The sequence below is a fragment of the Podarcis muralis genome, chromosome 2, assembly GCF_964188315.1.
Source record: "Podarcis muralis chromosome 2, rPodMur119.hap1.1, whole genome shotgun sequence".
Taxonomy (NCBI): Eukaryota; Metazoa; Chordata; class Lepidosauria; order Squamata; family Lacertidae; genus Podarcis; species Podarcis muralis.
In genome coordinates this window covers 78388331-78413021 of record NC_135656.1, presented here as the reverse complement: position 1 = coordinate 78413021, position 24691 = coordinate 78388331, and the positions used below count along the sequence as shown (strand labels likewise).

Here is a 24691-nt window from a genome sequence, read left to right as displayed (position 1 = left end):
CTCTGTGAACCCTCCTCTTTCTGGGTACCAAAATAGAGTGATAGGGGAATAGGAAAGGGAGGGAAGATATAAGACCTTTTTCTAATGATAATGGTTGCCCTGGTTAGTCCACCTAATATGTCTCTAGCTTTAAAATTTCTGCACCTACTGTGCTTAAACACTCTAGTGCCTTACAGGTGTTGCAGTTTTCTGTGAGAAACTGAAGCACCCCCAATTGTAGAGAGCGCTAAAAAGAAAGTGTGTTTGGGTTGTTAGCAGCTGATTATAGTTTTGTGGGTTTACTGGCATTTCTTTTTAATAGGAACCATGTGAGGGTCAACTCAAAGAGGTTGGTAAAAAACAACAACACACATTGCTTAAAATGTATAGGCAAATAACATTTTGAAGGTTTCTAATTTTGTGCTCTTTCCACTGAATTCAGTAGAGAATTGGATGTTAACTGCTCTTGAGCTGTGGTTGGCTGTAGTGCACATGTCCAAACACTGTTATTAAGACAGGTGGCTCTGAAGAACCCTTGGGAAGTCTGAACTCTGAAGGCTCTCCAAACTATTGGTTCCAGACAAAACACAGTCCAACCACAAGAGGAAGATACTGATGTGTCTAGACTGGCTGCCTTCCTTTTTAACATGGCCTGCCACAGAAAACAGCCTGTGAATGTTCTGTGATCTGTCACTGATTTATCCTTCTTGCCTGATTTTCCCACACTTAAACTTGTATTTCTATAGCATCATATTATTTCCATAACTGGCTTAAACTTAATGATGTGTGATTAGAATTTGTTTCTTTTCCATACTACTGGATCGGTCTTTTATTCTTCCCCTTCTGTGATACTTGGAAGAGAGTGAGCAATCCAGAAGAAAGAGAACATGGAAGGGGAAAGGCACATGTAGTGGTTGTGCCCAAGTGGCAGCCATGACACCTACCTACAACATTTCATAGATTCTTGTAATTGCGAGCACAGTACCATTGTCCATTGTTGAAGGCGGAACCTGCTATATATGGTATTTATTTATTTGCTTAGTGAGTACATGACAGTGGGGTCCCAGGGTTAAATGTAGATTTTTTTATATTGGGACTGAGGAACTTGAGGTCCAGGAGCCAAATGCCAGAGGGTTCTCTATCTGAGCCTTAGATCTTTCCCCAGCCCACACCCTTCCCTGCTTCACACCACAACTGTTTGCCTGGTTGGAATATGTCCTGGATCCCTTAATGCCACTTGCCTATCTTGATGGAGTGGGGTGTGTAAATGTATGTAGAACATACAAAGTCAGACACAAAGACAAAGTTTACATTTCTTGCTCTGCCCACATTTGCCTCTTGCCTTGCCCATCACTGGCAGGTGAGCCCCAGAAGGTTGCCCAGAAGGGAATGCAGTGCTTGGGCTGACTGAGGTTCTCCATTCCTGTTCTAGTTACTCAGATAATGCTTCATTGTTATGTATCTGGTCTGCAGAATATGCAAGGTATGTGTTAAATTCAAATTAATCTGGAAAAGCATTGAGGGTACAGTGAATGCAATTCCCTACTTAAGATTCATCTAGATTTTAGAGTGATTCTTCAACCTTTTTTTCTTCAACAACACTGGCATAAATATTTAATCTTGATGTTCTTATGTTCACATGAGTCTTTTCACTGCATGGACAAATTTCCATTGTGGACAGTGTTCTTTGAAACCAAATTCATAAATTCTTGGCTCTGACTTACCAGGTCCAGTGGAAGACTGAAGCTAAGGCCTTGTTCTTGTTGTCGTTTAGTTGTGTCTGGCTCTTCGTGACCCCATGGACCAGAGCACGCCAGGCACTCCTGTCTTCAGGCCCTTTATTAATAGCTGTCTCCAACAATGAGAAGTCATGCTGATCTTCCTAAATTGATCTAAATACATATCCTCTTAAGTGTCTGAAATACACACTGAGTTTTAAATGTGTACGCACTCCTGTTGTTTGTGTAGGGTGTCCTCAAGTATCACAGGGCCTTTCCTACTCCCAGAATGGTAGGACTCCAGCTGGAAATTACATTTGGCACAAACAAACCGTAGTGTATTACAGCTTTAATAAATAGGTTTCTTCCCCTACCAGGTAATGTATTCCAAACTCATCCCCATACACTACTTTTTTTCTTTTTCTTTTTTAGATGCTCAAGTATGAAAGTCACAGCGTGTATAAGAACAACCCTTCTGCGTTCAGGGTATTTGCTCAGTGCTTAGCATTAGTAAGGATTACAAAACAGACACTGGCATGGATCATCTTGAAATAAGTCTGCTAAAATCACAGTTAAATTGTGTCATCAGCTGTTGAATGAACTCATTCCTCCAAGGGATGGAAATGTCATGGTAATAAAGCTGAAGATATTTACTGAGTGGTAGCTGGCACAGAGTCAAGAACAGGGCTAGATCAGAAATAATGAATACTCCTCAAAAACAACACTAACACAGGTGATTACAGAAGAATTACCTAAGATAAATTAACATACTAGAGATCTTTCTCCACCTCTTCCCAATTTAAACTTGCGTTAGGATTAGTAGATTTCCCGATTCCCTATTTTGCCCAATTAAAGTTACCCTCAGGTTTTCTATGCTTTTCATGTGCAGACCATGCCAGAATCAGAGTATAGGATTTCATTCCAACCCGTTAGCAAAATGGCTCAGATCTGTCGCAAAGGATTTATAGCCTGAACTAAATGATGAGGCCACTTTCTTCAGGCAATGTGCAGTTGCTAAAATGTGCATTAAGCTGAGGAACTGCCGGGTGCGGTTTCTTTTCCTTTTAATAGTTAACGGCATTTCCCTGCACTGTCTCATGCCCAGAACTATAAATTGGACAGGAAATGTCCTGAAGTAGAACCAATGATATCTGGTCCCCAAAAACCAGATTAGATTTATGAAATGTGCCTATCCTCCTGAGAACTATGCTGCCTGTGATGACACAGTCCTGCTCTGACTGAGGATGAGCAGAGACATATGGTTCCATTCTGTGAAGTTTTGAAGAACTAGGAATACAGCCATTCACTTGCCTGAACTCTGGAATTAAATTTGGAAGCTGGAATGCACCAAAGGTTTAGTGTAGTAGTGGAAATAGGGGATGGGAGGGTAGCCATGTTCTCCAGTCACTGCTGCATACTAACTAGTCCCATTAGAACTGACAGCTTTGTCATTCTTGTAGAAAGGAGTAGTATGAAAGGAGTTGTCATTCTTGTAGAAAGGATTCTGATGCAGTTGGAATGTCAATCTGGAAGAGGGGTTGGGCGAGGGTTTGTGGTCACTGCTAGTTCCACTCCCAGTTGGATACTTAATCTTTGCACAACTAGGGGGGCCATACACCCAGAATTTCCCAGACATATCCGGAATACCACACCCATCAACAGCATCCGGGCAGAAATTGGACAAATGTTTTGGAAAATCTGGATGTATGGCACACCATGTCAGCAGTGCTTATTTTGCCTTAAAATAGCTCAACATTTCTGTCTTTTCACTGTTTGAAATATGGCAACCCTATTAACTAGTCACATGTATTCTATTTCTCCAGGGCTAAGTTGTTTAAAGCAGTTATGTGGGGAGCCCCAGATCTGTCTATCTGGCCCTCAGAAATCTCCTCACTCTTCCAAGGTTGCACCCCTCACTGCTCTCATTCATACATGCATTCTACATACTATGAGCTTGCTGGAATGTGTCCTTCAAGTTTAATAGATGGATAGAGAGGGGTGATGGAATACCTGCAGAAACTAGTATACTGTACAAAGGTAAAATTTACACCATTTTTGTCCCGGACCCCATCTACCACTGCCATGCAGTCCTCAGAAAGTTGCCCAGAAAGGAATGTGGCCCATCTATGCAGTAAGTGAAGAGTGTCCTTCTTTCTCATTTGACTCCCAACTTTTGTCTGTGAAACTAGAGGTTCACTAACACAGGATAATCAGATTTGTATGGCAACAGTAGATCTGCAGGTAATTATTGTAATTTTAAGTTAGTCCTTTTACGCCACCTGCCCTCTTGAAGGGTAGTTTATGATATATGTGCACAGCATATTTTGCAATGGAAAGAATTTCATTTAAATTTGTGACAGGCAGATAAATATTTAGTATCACATTATTGTATATTGAATGAGGCCCATTATTACTCTCTGCTACAAGTGTGTACCATCATTACTCAGCTCTGGAGTTTATGACTATGCTTTATAGGATGCATATTGAACATTCATCTTCACTTAGCCTCTGGCACTTATGAAAAATACCTTGTGCAGTAAGCTGACTCCCCCCCACCCCACCCTCAAGAGCCTGCTTCTCTGAATGAAGTTTAGAGTTGACTTTATGGGTGCAGGGTTTGTTGTTGTCACTGCTTTTTATATAAATGGTCAGAAAACTAGCTCCTGTTACTCATGGCTGTAGGAGCAGGATTCTGGGTTAGAGGGATATTTGCATATTGGCTACACTGATTTGTGTATACAGTTGTATTTCATAGGCAGCAAACTAAAACCTAATTATACTTCCTGCATTTTGTGAAAATTACACATTGAAGGGTTAGTGCAGAGGTTAATATTAACAGCACAATCCTATGTCCACTTGCCTGGGAGTAAGCACCATTGAATACCAGGGAACATATTACTAAGTAAGCACGTAGAAGAATGGGCTGTAATCCTGTAAAAAGACTATGTTCATCCTAGTAATTTTGGAGCACTCTATTACCTCCTGCCTTGCCCGCCCCACCCCCATCATTCTTACCTCTTGGCGTGCTTTTCAATGTTTAGCAGGGAATGCACAGCTGTCTGGACTTGGGGCAGGGCTGTGGAGCAGATGGAGGTGGCATTTTCAGTCTTGTCTGGAGTAGCAAAACATCCTGAATATTAACAGCAACCTAATCCAGAGGTGGGGGTTCTGTTGCTCTCCAGGTGTTCCTATATTAACAGCTCCCATCATCCCTAACCACTGACCATACTGACTGGGGTTTATGGGAGTTGGGGTCCAACAGTATCTGAAGGATGAGGTCCCAAAGTGTTACTTACCACAGACTGTAAAGCAGGGTGGTTATATGCCCCAGTGAGGAGACACTGCCACCAGTAGATACTGTTACATTATTGGTTCTGATAAGTTCAACTGTTTTTTAAATCTTGCTTCTGCTGAACAATTCATTTATGGAAGGAAACGTGGGCAACATGGGTTTGCAGACTTTGATTTAAGTTGGAAGTTACCACCCATTCTTACAGAAGAATGTCACATTATAAAAATGTAGCTACCCATTTCCTTCAAATTAAAGGAAGCACCTTCTTGTTAATCCTATGGGCATATTCTGTGCAGCTAGGATCAGTTGTGTCTGTTAGAACTTGAGCAGAACAGTTGTCTTGCCTAACTGAACACTGAGGAGCTATATTCAATGAAGACAAAACATAACAAACAAATGTCAAGATACTGATTTATAATAACAGTTAAAAATAATAATCTTAAATGACAAAGTGAGGAATTGATAGTTCAAGTCTGGCTCATGTACTGCAGCTATAAATATACATTTTCTACTCATCTGGCTTTAAATGGATTTTATTTTTATCCCATAATTTACCTAGCTTTGACATGGTTTTTGAGCAGAGTGTTTGTTCGCAGTATAATTAGCAATCAGACCTAAAGATCTAGGCAAAGTGAACTTCACTGCACAAGAATCACTTTTTCCTTATGATAAGGTCGGGCAAGATGGCACAACCATACAGTCTCTGTAGTTTACCTTCTCACAATCTTCACAGACAATTTCAAATACTAAGCCTGCCTTTTTTATATTTGTAGGTACTCATTTGCTTACTTTCTGTTCCTGGCTCTATGAAAAGGAACAAAAACATAATTAACTTTATATCTAAAATTATCATGAAATTAAACATTCCAATCACTGCAATGATTTTAAAGCCTGGATTAAGGTGTTTTGCGAGTGTTTGGGTTGCAGTGGGCGCTATTCACCTCCAGTGCAAAATTCTGGTTGCATTGTTTTTGTTCTACACTTATGGCTGGGGAAACCCAGGCAGATGGCCGGGGTATAAATAATAAATTATGATGATGATGTTGTTGTTGTTGTTGTTTAAACTACAGTAAGGCTGCAATCCTAACACCTGTTAACTAGAAGTAAGTCCTATTGAATTCAATGAGATTTGCTTCTGAGTAGGCACCATTAGGACTGCTGTCTAGGTGTCCTGTTGCACCAGAAGCTGCCTGTGAACAAATGCTGGCTCCCTCGGCCTGAAAGCAAGATGAGCGCTGCATCCCCATAGTCACATTTGACTGGACTTAATCGTCCAGGGGTCCTTTACCTATACCTTTTACCTGTCTAGTTATGTAGTAAAAACCAAACACAACTGGACATATACATGAATCATCATGGATCTGAATGCCATTCTCTTCCTGTGATTGGCCGCTAGTATTGGCCAGACCTGATGTAAGTAATTGGAACCTGGACTTCTGATCTTGCCTGCTCAACAGCAAGTCAAGTCTCCACTTTCAGTAATGAAAGGAAACCTTCATAACAGTCTCTGTCTAGGTGAAACTACATGTGACCACAACATAACAAACCTAACAATGTTTGAGAATTATGGCTTTCTGTTTTTGATTAGGGAATGGAGATTGGAATGTTTGATAACCCAAATAAAAGCGATGAACACTGAAAGGGAAACTTATGGGGTGGACTGTCTTGGAAATATTAGGCCAGGTACTTGGATTGTTTAGATTGTGATCACTTTGGAAACAGAAATGTGTCGGGGGGGGGTGCTGAGTATAAGAGATAGAGGAGGCTATATAGCCATGAAGTAAATGCATGAAGTACATCTCTAGGGATCTCACTACTATCTTAGTCCCCCCTCAACTTCCTTGTAGACTACATTATGGACCCTGCATGGACTGTCTTTGAAAACATTTAGTCTCAAGCTGGTTAAGAATCTTTCCATCCTCAAGGGAAGTGGCTTTGGTGTTTTGTTTTCTTCTTACCATCAAGAAATATGGACTACCTGACTCTTGTGGTTGCAACACAACCAGAAATGTGAGTTAGATTCTAAATTTGCTCCTTCCAACCCAAGTGTTTCTAAACTGCTGCCCATATTAGGTAGCCTGCTTTGTTTACCAACACTATCCAAACCAAGGGTTTGTTTTTTTACCATTGGCTTATGGCTAGAACAAAAACTGATGCAACACAATTTGATGTGTGCAGGACAGAAGAGGAAGCTGGAGAATCAAACACTCCCACAACAGTGGGAGGCGGTGCTCATGGTTCAAGACAATGCCTCTTACAAGAGAAATTGCTATATAGGACATATGAGTCCCTGTTGTGATTATGAAAAATATTCTCTCCTCCTCTAACTGCTGGTGCCTTGATACCGAAGGACACTTGGTACATATTATGTGGTACTGTGCTGTTGCTACACAATTGTAAACAGATCTAAGATTTATGGACAAAAAAGCATTGATGGGATACCTCCCTAAAGTATTGTGTCTTTACCGCAAGACAGTGGAAATGGATCAGTTGCATGAACTAGCTGCATCCTATGCATCTTTTCCCCCATATCAATACTTATTTACAGGATTTATTTGTTGGCCATTTGTATTATGGTGTTTTAATGAATTTAGTCATATTTTTAATGAGATGGTTTAAAAACAGTCTTATGAATAAGTAAATAGTGTATATTACGGACATTAGATGCCTGCCAAACTATAGGGCAAACCTGCAGCAAATTCAGTGCTTGCTGCATACAAATATATTTTATGACAGCTCCATAAATAGAAAATGAGAAAAACCTAAGAGTTCTGACCCAGCTCCTCTTCCCTTTCCCACCTTCCTTCCTCCCTCAACCAACATTCTGTTTTACTTTAGTTTTCTTGTTATTGTTATTGTCATGGTTGTGTTTGTAGTGTTGATATAAACTGAAAACAAAATTCAGTGAAAATACTATTACTATACATAATAAAAAAGAAAGAATCACCCTTCATTGTTGACCAAAGCTGCTGCAGAGACCTCCATTCTGAGAGCTTCACTGGCTCATAGGTTTTCAGGCACAGCTGAAGTTCTTCTATGATCCTTTCAATCGCGAAGTGCTCTGGCCCAACCAGTCTTGGAAGAATGCCGGCACTCACTTCAGTTTTCCTGTGTTAGGAAGCCACTCTTTCTCCTGGGTGGCATCTCATCTTTGTGAAAGATGAGGAGGCTCACTAGGCTAGTTTCCTCGTTGCCTTTTATGAGTTAATCAAAGCATCCTTATTTTGAAAGGCTTTTGAAGAAGCTGGCTAATAAAATTTTATTGCTGCTGATTCTGCATTTTTATAGATTTTTAGCTTTCTGTTTGTTGTGGTTTCTTTTTTATATTTTTACTTCTTTGGGCTTTGAATTGTATTTGGAGTGATTTTTATGTGAACTTCCTGAGTGCAAAAGACATATATATATATATATATATATATATATATATATATATATATATATCGCATACATTCTTATAACCTATTTAACTTAATTTCTCACAACTGATAAGTTCAAATTTCCTTCTTGTGAAAATGTTTTGGTTGAGATTATTTTGGGGTGCAGAGGGGTAAATAAAAATAATGTGCAATGCAGGAATACACACAATTCATCTTTAAGAAGCAAAGAGAGAAAATGTGCTGGTCAACGTTTTAAAGATTACAGATGAACAGAGAGGCCCTATGTCAAGGTGACATACTGTCATGAATTCATTGCACTGGCACAATGACAATGCATACCACTGGCATTACAGCACGTGAGGATAGGAAGCCTCAGTTCAAGAACAGCCCTGAAGCCACTGGAGCTGAATGGAACCCACTGAGTTAAGAGGTTTCACTGAGGCCTGTTCAGTCAGAGATTCAAAAAGGAAGGTTGAAGGTGAATGGTCACTTGGATGAAAGATCTGTGGCCTTGTCCAGAGTGAAACCAAGTGAATCTGTCCATATTTATGCAGTCTTTATCAACAGTCATTCAAAAACGTGTTTATTCTTAATGGAACAAAGCCTAAGCTTTTGTGGAGGACAGTCAACAAGAAATCGGGTACTGCAGGCTCCCTTTTCATGAGGGAGGTCTGCAGTTACATGTCCTCACAGTGCAATGGTAGAAAGCTCCACTGCTGTCACTGTTCTACTGGTGGTCCTCTGTATGTAAAGAAGCCACAAACAAGGCATTCCGGGGGCAGGTTGGGGAAGGCCATGGATTTGCAGGATCCAGAGCCTTAATATTCCTTGGACATGTCTCTCCCCTCCCCCTGCACACCATACGCCAGTCCAAAGCTGGTGTATGCATTTCTCTCCTACTGTGGTCAATGGAAGATAAAATGTAAACGGAATACAAACGCAGGTCAAAAAGTTGCCTCACCCTATCCAACGCAATACAGCTAGGTTCTCCCTGCAGCAGTGGCTGTGCCACAGCTCTCTCCTCATTCAGGAAGGTAGGAGTACTCTGTAAATCAAGGTAACATATTGGTAATGACCTTAAACCCCCCCCCCCAAATATATTAGAAAATGTAAGTTTAGGAATGGGGAGTGAGATATCTGTGTGTGTGGTGTTGGAGTGGTTAGGAAATGCTGATCGCATACCTTATTTCTATCAAGCTGGCAAATAAATATCTGGAATCCCACATGCTGCAACAAGTGAATCTTGCCAAGCTAATATCTAATTTCGCCACTACCTGAAGCATCCATTTCTGGTATATCATGCCAAATGGGCATTTTATATACGTACTTTTACAGGAGGGACAGTGCTGTCCTGTTCACTTTTGATATGACTGCTGACAGCAATGCTTTTCCCTTTGCATTAGCTGACAATGTCAGTTTGCTTAATTATACAGAGCACCTGACTTTCGACCTTGAAAACTCTGATGCATTGCAACTTCCTGGCAAAAATCCAGCCTGAATCATCATCTCCAAATCCAGGCTTGGTGGCTTTGTCTCTGCAGTCATGGTCCATCTCTTCAAATCCCTCTGCTGTTTTGTTCATTCAGTCCATTGCCAAGGCAAGAAAATGGTCCAGCACATCCACTGCCACGCCTGCAAATATAAAGGAGAAATGGAGCTGTGTGTCACCAGCATATTCCTCACAACATATACCCAAAATCCAGATGACCCCCACAGTTTCAGGTAGATATTAAACAGCATGGGAGATAAAATCAGACCCTGCAGAACCCCACATTGAAGACTCCACAGGGCCAAAGAACACTCCCCAAACATCACCCTCTGGAAACATCCATCCAAGTAGGACCAGAACCACCACAAAGCGGTGCCACCCATTCCCAGCTTGGACAACCACTCCAGAAGGCTACCATGACACTGAGAGGTCAAGGAGAATTAACAGGGAGAACTAACTAAATATAAAATAAAATACATTTGTTACTCCAGCTAATGAGATGCGAGTATACAAACAAGCTTCTGTACCTTTATCATTTCCTAGAATAGAAAATGTTACACATTTAGCAGCCTTTGCTGATAAAGTGGGCAGGGTCAATGGTCCAGCACAGGCACCTTATAAGCTCAAGTCCAATCGTGTTTTCCTTTTAAGAATCCAAAAGTGGGACAGGGGAGCACTTCATTATAAGCACATGACTTTCAGCTGGGAACCAATGAATGTTTTGTCTCACCTATAAAGTCACATTTCCAGCTTCTAAACTAAACTAAACAGATCTCATGAGATGCAAAACCAGAATGCTAATATTAAAAACAACAGCATGCTAATATAGAATAGAAATGCGTTATTATGTATAACAACAGGAAGAAAGAAAAATATACAGTTTGTTTCATTAAATCCCCAATAGTAATGGAAAAGAACTCCTACTCTTCTGAAATAATGCAAATTGTATTTTGCGCGTGACAAGAACCAGGAAGCATCATAAATTATCCAGCATTTGGATAGGTATTTATTATAGTGGTAGTTGTCGCCCACAGACCTTAAACAGCACTGTCTTAACCATCACTGTTTCCCTTTTTGTTTTCTCAGTTGCGCCGTCCTTTCCAGGTGAATCTCATCTCTATTTTTTTAAGGAAGCAAGTGGTTGTGCTTTTGTTGACACAGCACAAGTCATTTTGCTGCCTGAAAAGGTAAAGGTAAAGGTACCCTGCCCGTACGGTCCAGTCGTATCCGACTCTAGGGTTGTGCGCCCATCTCACTTAAGAGGCCGGGGGCCAGCGCTGTCCGCAGACACTTCCGGGTCATGTGGCCAGCGTGACAAGCTGCATCTGGCGAGCCAGCGCAGCACACGGAAACGCCGTTTACCTTCCCGCTAGTAAGCGGTCCCTATTTATCTACTTGCACTTTGACGTGCTTTCGAACTGCTAGGTTGGCAGGCGCTGGGACCGAGCAACGGGAGCGCACCCGGCCGTGGGGATTCGAACCGCCGACCTGACGATCGGCAAGTCCTAGGCGCTGAGGTTTTACCCACAGCGCCACCCGCGTCCCATTTGCTGCCTAAAGGTAAGGGCAAATTAGCACTCCTGTCCACCCACCCATCCCCACTGCTGTTGTTCCATGTACCAAAAAATCAGTTGAAACTTCTTCCAACAGTGGCAATGGGACAACATCCTCCCCCGCAGCTGAGGGATACAGGCTATCTTAGTTGACTTGGGGAATTGTGGGGGTCTCCTGCCACCCTCAGCAGTTGCTGTCTGAGGGGGCTGCTTCGCTCTGCCTAATTGTAGAGCAGTTCCAGTGTCTTTGTGTAAAACTGTCTAATGATATGACAAGAAATTGGTATTGTAGCCAAGCAGCACAAAGCCCATGGCTCTCAGGGCCCTCACCCTCAAGCGGTGTTGCTGCCATCTCAAAAAAGTTGAATTCAAACCTCAACTTGGGAGGCACAGAACGAAAGGGCTGGAGGTCGCATTTGTCCCCCAGACCTGAGGTTCCCTACACCTGAAGTAATGCAATTATTATTTCCATGACAGAATATAAGAGTGAGGTGTTTTAGTTAGTATTGTTAGATAGGGGTCAGAGGAATCACTCCTTACGAGACAAGCACCCCAAACCACAACTAATTTTCAGTCCAGTAGTCTGGCTAAGGCAAGGGTCGACAAACTAAGGCTCGGGAGCCGGATGTGGCCCACCGGGCTCGTAAATCCGGTCCATGGGCCCTGCTTACCACTCAGTCAGTCCCCACGCTAAACCAGCATGGCGCGGAGTTCTGCCGCGATGCTGGCATGGCTTCCTGCAGCCAATCCGAAGCTGTGGACACCTCTGGACGACGCCCCTTCCTTCCCACTGAGGCGGCTGCATATGGCCAAGAGCCGAGCGGGAGGAAGCGGTGGCAGGGAGGCTGCCTCCGTCGCCCAGGTCAGCGGCATGGGCTCTGCACCCCGTGGACCGTGGCCGAGGCAGAGGAGGACGACGATGCTGCCAAAGACGAGGTGGCGGCGGGGGAGTACTTTTGGGAGAGGGGGGCCTTTCAGGAGAGGTCTGAGGGACAGTGGACCAGCCCCCTCTTGAAAAAAAGTTTGCTGACCCCTGGGCTAAGGGTTAGTCTGGCAGAAGCAGGCCCATTCGTTAAATTTACCAGATTCTGATTACTGCACAGCTTGCCAAGTGAACAAAAAAAACACCAATGCAAGTATATACATGACTATTCTGGCATAATTCCTGTTGAGTTCAATGGGGCTTACTCCCAGGTAAGCAGGTATAGAACTACAGCCTCTTGTGTTCTTGTCGGACCAAAGCCTTGCCAGTTCTCTCTTTGAAGCAACCAAATGGCTTCAGGCAGCCTTCAATGCATATTTAAACTTAAAGAGCTCTCTGTTTCAGAAAGTGGGGGTGGGAGAAAGCAATCTAGTCTCTGAAGAGTAATGAAGGTACAAAACAAATGCTCAAAAGCAAGGCTTTCTTCATATTTTATAGCCATGTCCAAAAATCAAATTATATTGGGATAAAATATTAATAGAAGAACTTGCAGGCTATGATCAACCAAGGGACCCTTTAATAATATTACTTGGCTATGCTAAAGAGGTGCTACTTTAGGAGGACCAAGAAATGATAATTCATCTGTTAACTGCCATTTGAATGACCATATGCCAGGAGCAGGGTGGCGGTGGGGGATGGACCAAAACATCCTGGATTTAAAAAATTGGCTGAGTAAGGTCTAGGACTTAGCACAGATGATAAAATTAACAAACATAATCAGGGTCAAGGACAGCAGGACCACAGATTTATCCAAAAACTAAGTTTGTTCCTATCTTATTGGAACAAGAAAATGTAAAATACAATAAAGAAATGTTATGTTATTGGGGAGACATAGACATAAGAAAGTTGAATGTATATTTTTAAGTAGGATATTTGTTTGATTGCATCTTGGGGGATTAATGATCTTAAAGTACATTTTATTGCAGTATCAAATATTATCTAAATCCTACCATTTATTAATTCCTAATATTCACTAACAGACTCTAGTGCCCTGGCTATAGCAATACATTAATATTCTGGGTTTTTCATTCCTCCCCATTCCTACCTCATTTGAAATTAAACTATCACACCTCCACTCCACTGGAGAGAAAGAGTTCTCTCTTGGATGCGCCAGGGAACTGGAAGTGTGCACAAGGACATTTTCTGTTTGCCCCATTGAATTCTTGGAGTGAAATACCTTCTGTTCTGTTCTATCATAGTATTTCAGTTTCACCTTTTAATCATTCCGTGATTATTTTCCTCTGGAATGACATTTCATACGTGCACACACAAATTACATAAGAGAAGTATTGGATGAAAGAGAGTTGGCCTCCAGAAAAACATTACCAGAGGCTACTAGAGGGCCCAGGAATTCAAAACAAGAATTGGAAATTATGTAATGCAGTGTCTTTGAACTCACCTGCTATGATTTTAAAAACGAATGGTGTGTGTGTGTGTGTGTGTGTGTGTGTGTGTGTGAGAGAGAGAGAGAGAGAGAGAGAGAGAGAGAGAGAGAGAGAGAGTCCTCCCTCCCCATTTGACTTAAAACTATTTAGACATCAGAACAAGGATGAATCAGTATAGCAATTTGACATAGTGACAGCACACTGGTTCACATCAGCTTGATATCAGTTGACTGTAGTGGCTGTAATATAAACTGTGCAATGGCATAAGTCTCAGTTAAGAGACTTGTTTTGTTAATCATAAGTTCATAAATGAAAGCAGTGCAGTTAGGGGCACTACTGGCAATTCTGGCAACCAAGTACAAAGGGGTAAATAAAGCAGCATCAATAATCAAAGCTGTAATTATACATTTGTTTTTGAACAGGGATCTCTGGAAATATTACATGAAATAGTGAAAACCTGTATTTTTTATTTTCAACCGAGCTGTTTTTTGAGCAGGACCCCTCTGCATCTCTCAGGCTGCCTTCGACTGCAGAAGGGGAATCACTGCTTAATTCCAGCATATGTGTGTGCACTTTTCACAATAGGACTCAACCTCACCAACTGGGAATACACAAAATGAAATCTCAGTTTGGTAAGATATTACTTTATTAAATTTATATCCTGCCCTTTCTCCCAAAGGCGCTTAGATATTACCATTCCCTAAATGTTCAAGGGAACATTACAATGAAGTACAGTGTTTAGTTTATGGTGAATTCTTTTTATAAACACTCTGGACCACTGGATTCAATTTTTTAAAAGAGAGTTCTCTTTGGATTATGCCCAACCCTTGCTCAGCAAGTGTAGTCCTGCTGATGCTATCCCTGGAGAAGGAGGTCCCATTCCTGTTCCTCCCATTTCTATAGGAATGATACTACCCAGATCCGCAGGTGGAGATAATTGCCACATTTCCCCCTCCTCCAAACCCCAGTCACGTGTCCTCAACATTGGTGAAAGTTAACAAGTTCCAAAGGATTTTGTACTATACCCTTTTGGAGGCCAAACATGCAGCAGATTTTAGTCTCAGCTTCCAGATCCCATCCAGAAAAGCAGAGAGAAGCATATCAGGAGGGACCACAGTAGTTTTTTCACCCTGCTACATTTCAAAATGCTTTCTGAATCAAATTTTAAAGCTAAGAATCTCATCAGCAGAATACTGTGGAAATCCACTGCCCAACAAAATAAAAAATAAAAAACCCACAAAAAGCCTCCTGGTAGAAACTATCATTCATATTTAACCAGTGCTATGCTCTGGCAACTGTCTGATGTGGGAATTATGGGCCTTTTCAGCAGTGTTCCTCTTCTATGGAATGCTATCCCCAGGGAAGCTTACCTGGAGCCAACATTGACATATTTTTAGCGAAAGATTGTCTTTTCTCTCAGGCATTTGTGTGTTAGTCTTTTCACTGCAGAAAAAATGGGTTGCAGCTCTCTGTGACCATTAGACTTATGTGAAGGGTTGGAGCAATTGGTTTTATGGTTTGTTTACCTTGAATACTAATTAACATTTAAATAATCTTGCTTTTCATACGTTGCATTGTGTATTTTCCTAGTACATGTAAGTCACTTTGAGACAATTGTGTAAAGCGACTGAGCTTAATAAATAAACATAATGTAATGATATTGTCTGTCCATTTTTATATATGTAGACACAGAGACACTTGGCCTGGAACAGCAAAGGCTGCAATCCATACCTGCGACTAAGCCCCATTGAATTCAGTAGTAGTAGTAGTAATAATAATAATTATTATTATTATTTAGTATTTATACCCCGCCCATCTGGCTGGGTTTCCCCAGCCACTCTGGGTGGCTTCCAACAAAACACTAAAATACAATAACCTATTAAACATTAAAAGCTTACCTCTGAGTAGACATGGTTAGGATTGTAGCCATTGCAGACTTTATCCTGCTTGGTCAGAAGTAAACAATAACTACAACCCTCTATACCATTTTAGAAGGATGTGACATGAATTGGGACAAACAAAACAGCAGATCAGAAACTAGTGCAGTGGTTCTCAAAGGCTGTGGTGTGCATCTCTGTTGTAGCAGGAGAGGATGGCAAGTGTGGTGGGAAGATTCAAGGACAAAGCAAAATATCAACATTTCAGTATGGTATAGTATTATTTTTTAGAATCTGGATATTTTGGGAATGATTCGGGTTCTTATGTAGCTGCACTGTTTTATACTTTCTGGATGATATTATCATAAAGGTAAAGGGACCCCTGACCATTAGGTCCAGTCGTGGCCGACTCTGGGGTTGCAGCACTCCCCATGATATTATAAAGCAGTTATGTCCTATGTTATTAATCAAGGGAGTTGTTTCTTTTTGTTTCCACTGTATTTCTTATATCAATTAAAAATTCAGTGTTGTGTGAGCAGGTATTTATTCTGAAAGTGTGGCCCGATGTGGGGGGGGGGGCGGGGGGAGAGAGAGAGAGAGAGAGAGAGAGAGAGAGAGAGAGAGAGAGAACCATTGCTCTTGTGGCTGTTTCTGCATGTAACTATATACACCCTGGTTTGTTTCCCCATCAACAGCAAACTGCAGACTCCTGAATCCTACTGCTCATGGGAAATAGTTAAAAACCAGCTAAATTTTTAAGGTGGAATTAACATGCAGCTCAGTTTTAAGAATTCATGCACATTCTTTGCAAGGGCTACCTGTGAAATATGATGTCTAAAATTAGTCAAAGGGACTTGTATAGAGAATGCAACTAGAGAGACAAAAGGGCAACGGCACATAGCAGAATTTCAGCTTTATTGCTACGTAATGCTGCACATGATTAGAATTTTATTATACCACTTAGACTTCAGTGCGTCTCAGCTGGATGAAATTCAATATGGCTGTGAGGTGCAATAAGGCTGGGGATTTCAGGCTGTGTGGATAATTTAAATGACCAGAAGCTATAAATAAATCCAGCTGTCAAGAACACACTCTTTTGGTTTTGCTTTATTCTAACATGGTGTTTCTAATTCAGAAGTAGTAATTCCTCTGAACTCTATTAAAACAGGACTTTCCACAAAAACAAGAGGCTCGCTTCTTCGAAGAATATGCCACTCCTGCCCTTTAGAAGGGGTGAATTTGCCATACTACCCCTTTCTTGGGAGAAGATGCAAGTTGGTCTCTCATATGAGGAGAGTGCCTTCAGCATCACATGGACAGGCATGCCCAATAGGAGGGGAGCAATCAAGCTGTTATTGAAGTCATGGCCACTTTCAAGGTAGTGTGGCTGGCATTACCTTTACTCCCACGTCCGTCTTTGTGAAATAGCAGGAGGCTTTGGGCTGGAAAACACTGTAGGCCATCCTTAATTGAATTCTCCAATAGAACATGTAGAACTACTTGCTTCATGGAGTACATAAAAAACGTAAGAGGAGCCTGAAAGATCAGGCCAGCCCATTCAGCCCGGCATCCTCTTTCGCAGTAGCAACCAGATGCTCATGGCAGTGTGCAAGCACTCTGAGAGCCAGTGTGGTGTAGTGGTTAAGAGCGGTGGACTCGTAATCTGGTGAACCGGGTTCGCGTCTCCACTCCTCCACATGCAGCTGCTGCGTGACCTTGGGCTCGTCACACTTCTCTGAAGTCTCTCAGCCCCACTCACCTCACAGAGTGTTTGTTGTGGGGGAGGAAGGGAAAGGAGAATGTTAGCCGCTTTGAGACTCCTTCGGGTACTGATAAAGCGGGATATCAAATCCAAACTCTTCTTCTTCTCTCCCAACTTATGATTCCTAGGAACTGGCAGTCAGAGGCACACTAAATCCAATGGTAGAGGTGGACCACTCACAGTAACCATTCATAGCTTTATATTTCATGACATTGGTGGCTATTCCTACGTTTTTATGGAAGAAGTACATCCATCGTGCCTCCATTCATTGTGCCACCGTTCAATGATCCTGGCAATTATGGTACAGATATACTACAGAGTGTTCTCTGTGGCAAGTACTTCTAACGATTAGGATAGTAGCGGATAGCCTGCCTGTCATGGTACACTGCTTTCGGTGACATCTCTATGGTGAACATAAGGTATGATACAGCCCTTGAAAAGCAATGTTATGGGCATGCCAACACCAGAATTAGTGCAAATCCCAATAAGAACTCCCCAATTCTTAGAGAACATACTTATTTGCAGGGGAAGGAGTGAAGACATTGTTCAAAAGAGTTTTGAACTTTTTTTAGAATAATCCTGCCTCAAGGATCTTGAGTTATATTGACCAAGGACTAAATTATTGTCCCATAATAAAAATATTTAAGGTTTGTTTGAATAAAACTTAGCCCTGGATAACTTTAGTTAGATTGGGCTAGTCCAACCTTCACCAACTTACAGGTATTTGGCATGGTAATCCACATCAGTCTTGGACAAGACATCTGTCCAAAACATTTATAGGGCACCAGGTTGTCAAAGGCTAGGCCAGTGTCTGTAACACAAAGAAGTAATATACTGTAGAGAGAACCATATGCAGATCCAGAGATTTGCTTGTTATTTTCATTTTAGCAGATCCTACCACTTGAAAAGACAAGGGAAAGGCAGTTTGTTTTTCTGCTCTGGAAATTACGATTGGACAGACTGAGTCCCAATAAAAGAATCAAAGTTTTGAAATACAACCTTATGAGAACAAATGTTAATTCAAAGTCTTATGAAGCAACATGACCAAAAAGGTCACCTAGATTATGCTGAAGCAGAACACACCAGCCAAAAGTATCTTTAAAAGGTTAACTATATAAAAGTACAGTCATTCATGATCAAACTAAATTGCAGAGCCCTACAATTACTTAGTAATGAAGTTCTGTATTTGCTTTTCCCCTTGATCCATGTCATATGCTAAAGAGATTGACTTTGAATTTTTAATTTTTTGATGAGAGAAAAAAAGGTAAGTGACATTTTTCTTAATGGGAAAGCTTGAATGGCTTGTAGGAGACATGGGAACAGCGCTAGGTGGAAATCATGCATGCTCTGTTCTTTCAGGTATGATAAACCAAGTTCTTGGCCCTGTATTAAGAAATGTCAGATACATTATTCAAATGTGCTAGCTCTTGTCTTCTTTTTTTTGGAGCCTATCATTTATAAAGCTAGGATATGCACAATAAATAAACGTTAGTAACAAAGCTGTGCGTGGCACCAACATTACAACGAACAACCACAGACCCATTTCCTCATTTTGAAAGACTAAACTAAAATAGATATTTTTAATCAGGAATGCAAAGTGAAGAAAAATCTACTAAGGAAAGCCATTATTTAATCCTCCCATATAAAAAGTGCCCCACCTCCTCTTTCTTCACTTTCATATAAATTGATGGAGTCTTTTCCACAAAGCAATGAAACCAATTTATCTTGATAAATGACAGGAAATATATAACTTTCCCCCCTCAAACCCTTTTGGAAACACTTTGTTAGCATCAGAAACACTCTGGTGAAGCCAGCCATGTCAAATGCTGACAGAAGTTTGCATAAATAAGAAAAATTAAGCAGGAATGAATATTTTGGCCAAGAAAGGGAGTAGGTGCAAATGTTAATCTTCAACTCTGACTGTGAAACTGTTCAGATGTTTACAGATTGCCACTGTTACTCATGGGAACTGGGCATGTTTTAGTAGCGAGGCAGTGTAGTGTAATGGTTACAGTGCTGGACTAGGACCTTGGGAGACCAGAGTTCAAATCCCTTGGGTCAGTCATTGTCTCTGAGCTTAACCAACCTCCCAGGGTTATTGTGAGGTCAAAAGGGGAAGGAGAAAAAACATGCACACCATTATTGAGCTTCTTAGAGGAAAGGTGGAATATAAACATAATAAATTTATCTATCTACTAATATGGCAAAAGGGCCAGAATTAGCATGTTATTCTAAATGTGCTTATGTATAGTGTCATTATATATTTTAGTCACTAGGTGGCACTGGATTTAGTGGCATCTAGGTAGAATCAGGAGCTCCCTATAGCTTTTCTTTGAGACAGTAAGGTTATTGCCCTACTTCTTCAAGCGGGTGGTGGTGTCATAAAGCCTGCTGTGGCAATCCTTAATTAGATTTTAGTTTCTCTGGTTTACACACAGATAGTCTTAGGACAACATCCTTCAGATTCATTGTACCTTTTCTGTAGTCTTGAATAGAACCTGGACTCTGAAACTTTACCACATCAAAGAACTAGGAAGTTGATCCTACTGGTCCCTAGTACCATCACAATCAATAAAACAGGCAGGGAGTTATTTAGTAGTCATGGTGCACTAGGATACGGAATGGTGTGCAAGTCTTTATTTAGACAAAGTGCTCCGTAATTTTTTTTATTAATTTTCAGTTTTTTATTTCAAAACTAAAATATTACATGGGGGCTAGCAGTTAAACATATGGAAGCATAATGCCCAAAGTACATAAATAGGTGGATGAAATAATAAACAAGCAAACTTCAAACAAAAATAATTTCTAACAACACCCCCACCCCCCAAGTGCTGAGGACTTCCCATTAATGCTGAGACTCTGGCCTGTGTACTACCAACTGCTGATATTTCACTATGGTTTACTATTATTGTTTTAAGTATTTATTGATGTGGCACATCATGGGGTCTGGTGGCAGCTGGTAACATTTTGACTTGGTAGGGCTGCAATTTTATCCTTGCTGCCTTCATCACAATGAGACCCGTACAGGAAATGTGTCGTTATAAATGTGCTGAGTGCCAGTATCTCCTCATTAAAATACATCAATTATTCTTTGCACATCTGTGGACAGGGTTTGTTTTTTTTAATGTGCTTTGCCCCCAGTAGCGCTAGTGCAAGAGCCTCCACGGTCTGGGGTCTTCTGACAAATTTTAAAGTTACACAGTCATTGGGTTTTCCAAGCTATGTTCCAGTTCCAGTAAAAAAAGCATTACCATTTTCCTGCTACGATGTACCGCCTTAGAAGGCCCAGCCTTCTTTTTCATGGCAGTCCTTCCTTAAGAACTTATGCCAAGAAAATGGTCATTGTTCGTATCTTAAAGAGTCCAGCAAGTTGTCCATCAGACTCTCCAGACAACATCAGAGACAACAATGGCTAGGGCTTAGATGCCAACTCAGTGCCCCTAGTGGTCAAATGGACACTTGTTCCTGAAAGTCTGGTTGAGATCAGCTTTCCCGGGCCTGTCATCTTCAAAGGGCTTATGCTTGTTTCACACTTAAATCAATAATTTATTTTAGATGAGAAATCCATGTGGAGAAAAGCTCTAAGAAACACACACACACACAACACTACAAGGCCCCTGCATTATGTTTTGTGGACACAAATTGGCCCAGCAAAGACTCCCCCCCACTACTCCTCAACCAGTTTTTACCAAAGCTTTATCTGTTCTGAGGCACAGTCCCACAAGGCACTTAAGCGCATGCTTAATTTTGCAACTATAATGGTTGCCCTGAGACTGCAGAAAACAATGGCATTTGGACACTTTGCCACATCAACACTTTGAGGAACAAAGCAGCATTAATCACCACCCATCTGTGACTTTCCTCCCTCAGGTTAAGTTAAAATTATCCCACACCTGTACCTTGCAGGAAGTACCAAACTGCTGGACTACAATAGAACTTCTCACATCAGCAAAGCTCACACATCTGGACTCTTTAGGGAACCCTTTAAGGATCTGTGGTGCTATCACTAACATGAGAAGGCTCATTCATTTTTTTTCTAGACAAAGATAAGCTTGGCATAGTGAGAAAACACTACTTACACAAACACACACACACTTATCACAGGAATGATAATTGCACAAGTGTTTTGTTTACCATAGTTACACTTTTGGAAGCTGCAGGTTGCAAAAACAAAACCTGACAATACTTAAACAGCTGCTATGCTGATTCAGCTCCTAATCATCTGACCACTATTGTCTCACTTCCGTTTGTTACTCTGATTGTCTGTCATTTTCACACAATATCTTTTGCATTTTGATAGCATTTTTTTCAATAATAATAATAATAATAATAATAATACATGAACTACTGTACTTTTCTGTATAGAAGATGAGGGTTTTTTTTACTCTAAAATAATGTTCAAAATCAGGTGTCATCTTATACATGGATAGTGCAGATTGGTTGCAGCCGCAAGCAGGAGCTTGTCAGCAGCAATTGGGTAGGTGAATGGTGGCTGCGGAAAGGGTTGTTGTGGATTGGCTGCTGCTGTGACAATTGTTCCTGCGATTGCCATCCATAGTTGTGAGCATGCAGGCGCTTGGCAGTTTTGGCTTTGCGTGCAATTGGCAGCCTTTGTCAGTCGGGTGAGGGTTGGTTTTTTTGCATCCCCCTCCCCCCCTAAAAAGCTCAACAACTCTGAGCCATCTCCTCCCATTTTCTTAAATTGGACTCCCCAAAAATAGGGGTTGTCTTATACATGGGTGCCTGTTATACACGGGAAAATAGTGTGTGTGTGTGCAAACATTAAGAAGAAATAACAGAATAACTGTCTCCCCTGCATCTGTTATACCAGCCTTTCTGGCAAGTAGCAAACAAAAGAAAAAGTTATAAAACTAATTTTTGCTGCACCATAGTGCTGGAGTGGCAGGAAAAAGAGAGAGATGCAGTTGACAGGATTTTTAAAGTGGCAGAATCAGACACCTCAGACTTGGCCCAAGATGCAATGGCCAAGAGGTTTGGTCACCACTGATCCACTTAATATTTCTGTTCCAAGACATAAATTAGAAAGGATCTGTGTCCTTTCAGAATAGTACAGCTGCTTATGGTACTACTTCGCATTGCTAAGTCTTAGCTCAATATATGATCATCGCCAGGAGGTGGCCAAAGCCAGTTTCCTGTACATAAGAGAAGGTGATAATGGGTCAGTAGGATGAGGTGCCCTTGTTGCACCACACTTGTCTGTAAGCAAAGAGAATGTAGGGATTTTAACTTGCTGTAGCTGTAAGGCTGATTCATTCTGTATAATTTTGCTTATGGTTACTGAATATTACTAAATAGCAGCCCAATGATGGTAAGCAGACCAGTAGTGGTAGCTGAGTGGGGGAACTGTCAAAGCTGGAATTTTTGTTTGTTAGTGCAAAAGCAACATTTTTTTTTCTAAGTAGGAAGGAAGTTTAATTCAAGGGAGTTACTTTTGAGTAAAACATACCAAAAAAAAGTGTTTTATCACTTTTCTACTGTCTCCTCAAACAGATGGAGGTCAACCAACCAATGTAAAGACAGCACACTTGGAGAATAAATGAAATAATCTGGACACAAAGAAAAATGCTTAAGCAAACACACCCCAGTATCCTCCTCAATCCAGCATCAGGCTAGCAGCAAAGAGTCTCTCCTGGGTTTTTTTGCTGCTCCAGGATGGCTCCCTCCCGAGTCCCAGGTGGAAGTGGTCAACAGTTCTTCCCTGATCACCTAGCAGCAGCAATTAAGTCACTGAGCATCCTTAGCAAGGGTGCTGCCTACCTCTGCTTTTAGTGCTCTAACTTTTTTCAGAAATGTCCTATGGACTTACTTAATAAAAGAAAAGAAAGAAAAGAAAAGAAAAGAAAAGAAAAGAAAGAAAGAAAGAAAGAAAGAAAGAAAGAAAGAAAGAAAGAAAGAAAGAAAGAAAGCTGCTAGCCCAGTAAATGCATATCCCCTCTACCCACCCACCCCATTGGAGCCCTGCAAAGGGTTATGGATGTTTGTTGTCTATGTTGAGACTCAAGCTTGCATAAGGTAGCAACAAATCTGGTGTGGGGAAGGGGTCAATCAGAGTAAATGGTTTTGGACTGATATTAGTATTAATATTAATATTAACATCTTTTATTTATACCCCGCCCATCTGGCAGGGTTTCCCCAGCCACTCTGGGCGGCTCCCAACAGAATATTAAAAACATGATAAAACATCAAACATTAAAACTTTCCTAAACAGGATTTTCTTCAGATGTCTTCTAAAAGTAAGACAGTTGTTTATTTCCTCGATATCTGATGGGAGGGCATTCCACAGGGCAGGTGCCACTACTGAGAAGGCCCTCTGCCTGGTTCTCTGTAACCTCACTTCTTCTGGTGAGGGAACTGCCAGAAGGCCCTCAACGCTATACCTCAATGTCTGGGCTGAACAATGGGGGGTGGAGACGCTCCTTCAGGTATACTGGGCCGAGGCCATTTAGGGCTCTAAAGGTCAGCACCAACACTTTGAATTGTGCTTCGAAATGTACTGGGAGCCAATGTTTCAGTACCAGTGTTATATGGTCTCAGCAGGCACTCCCAGTCAACAGTCTAGCGGCCACATTCTGGATTAATTGTAGTTTCCGGGTCACCTTCAAAGGTAGCCCCACATAGAGTGCATTACAGTAGTCCATGGTGTTTCCAGATTTCTTTTTCTCAGCGGAATTGTGCTAAAACAAATTAATATAGTGTTAGAATCATTAAAAGCAGGATTCTTTGCTCCATTCTGACGTCAGCTAATTATCTGGTTGTAGATTTAGAAGGCAGCCACTGAATGTTCCTGTTATGGTAGAAAGCATCATAAAACGCAATATGGGAAGGGAATCTATAGCAATATAATAGGGGTTTTCTTTCTTCTAACCACCACCGTCATAAGATTTTGTATAATTTGATGGCTTTAGCATGTCTTCTGCAGAATAACATTGCAGTGAAGAATAAGGCAGCTAGCAACTAATGAGGAAACATGCCAGCTTTTCATACACACTGAGGGGGGAAATGTGCCTGGTCACATTATCCTCCTCCTCTAATGGCTTGAGACTATTGTTGGAAAACTGAAATTAGACCAGGGTTGGGTTTTAAGAAATTCTTTTGCATATTCCTTCTTGGAAAGTTATATGCTAATCCCATTTTAAATTTTCTCTTGTACTTCACACATAAACAGAATAAATAATTCTGCCTTTCTCTCTCCCTCTCTCTTTTTAGGAAGATGCTCTCAGACTGCCAGTCTCCAAAATAATCAGATGCTATATTCG

General features: G+C 41.3%; 1 long non-coding RNA gene across 3 annotated transcripts in view; it reads right to left on the bottom strand.

Moving 5' to 3' along the window:
- Positions 1–5388: 5388 nt before the first annotated feature.
- Positions 5389–24691, bottom strand: part of LOC114591657 (uncharacterized) — a 51418-nt gene continuing 32115 nt past the window's right edge. For 2 of the 3 annotated variants that reach the window (XR_013391965.1, XR_013391964.1), the window contains one exon: positions 5389–9998. This is a non-coding gene — a long non-coding RNA (uncharacterized LOC114591657). The remainder of the gene's footprint in view (positions 9999–24691) is intronic. The other variant, XR_013391966.1, reaches the window with a different exon arrangement.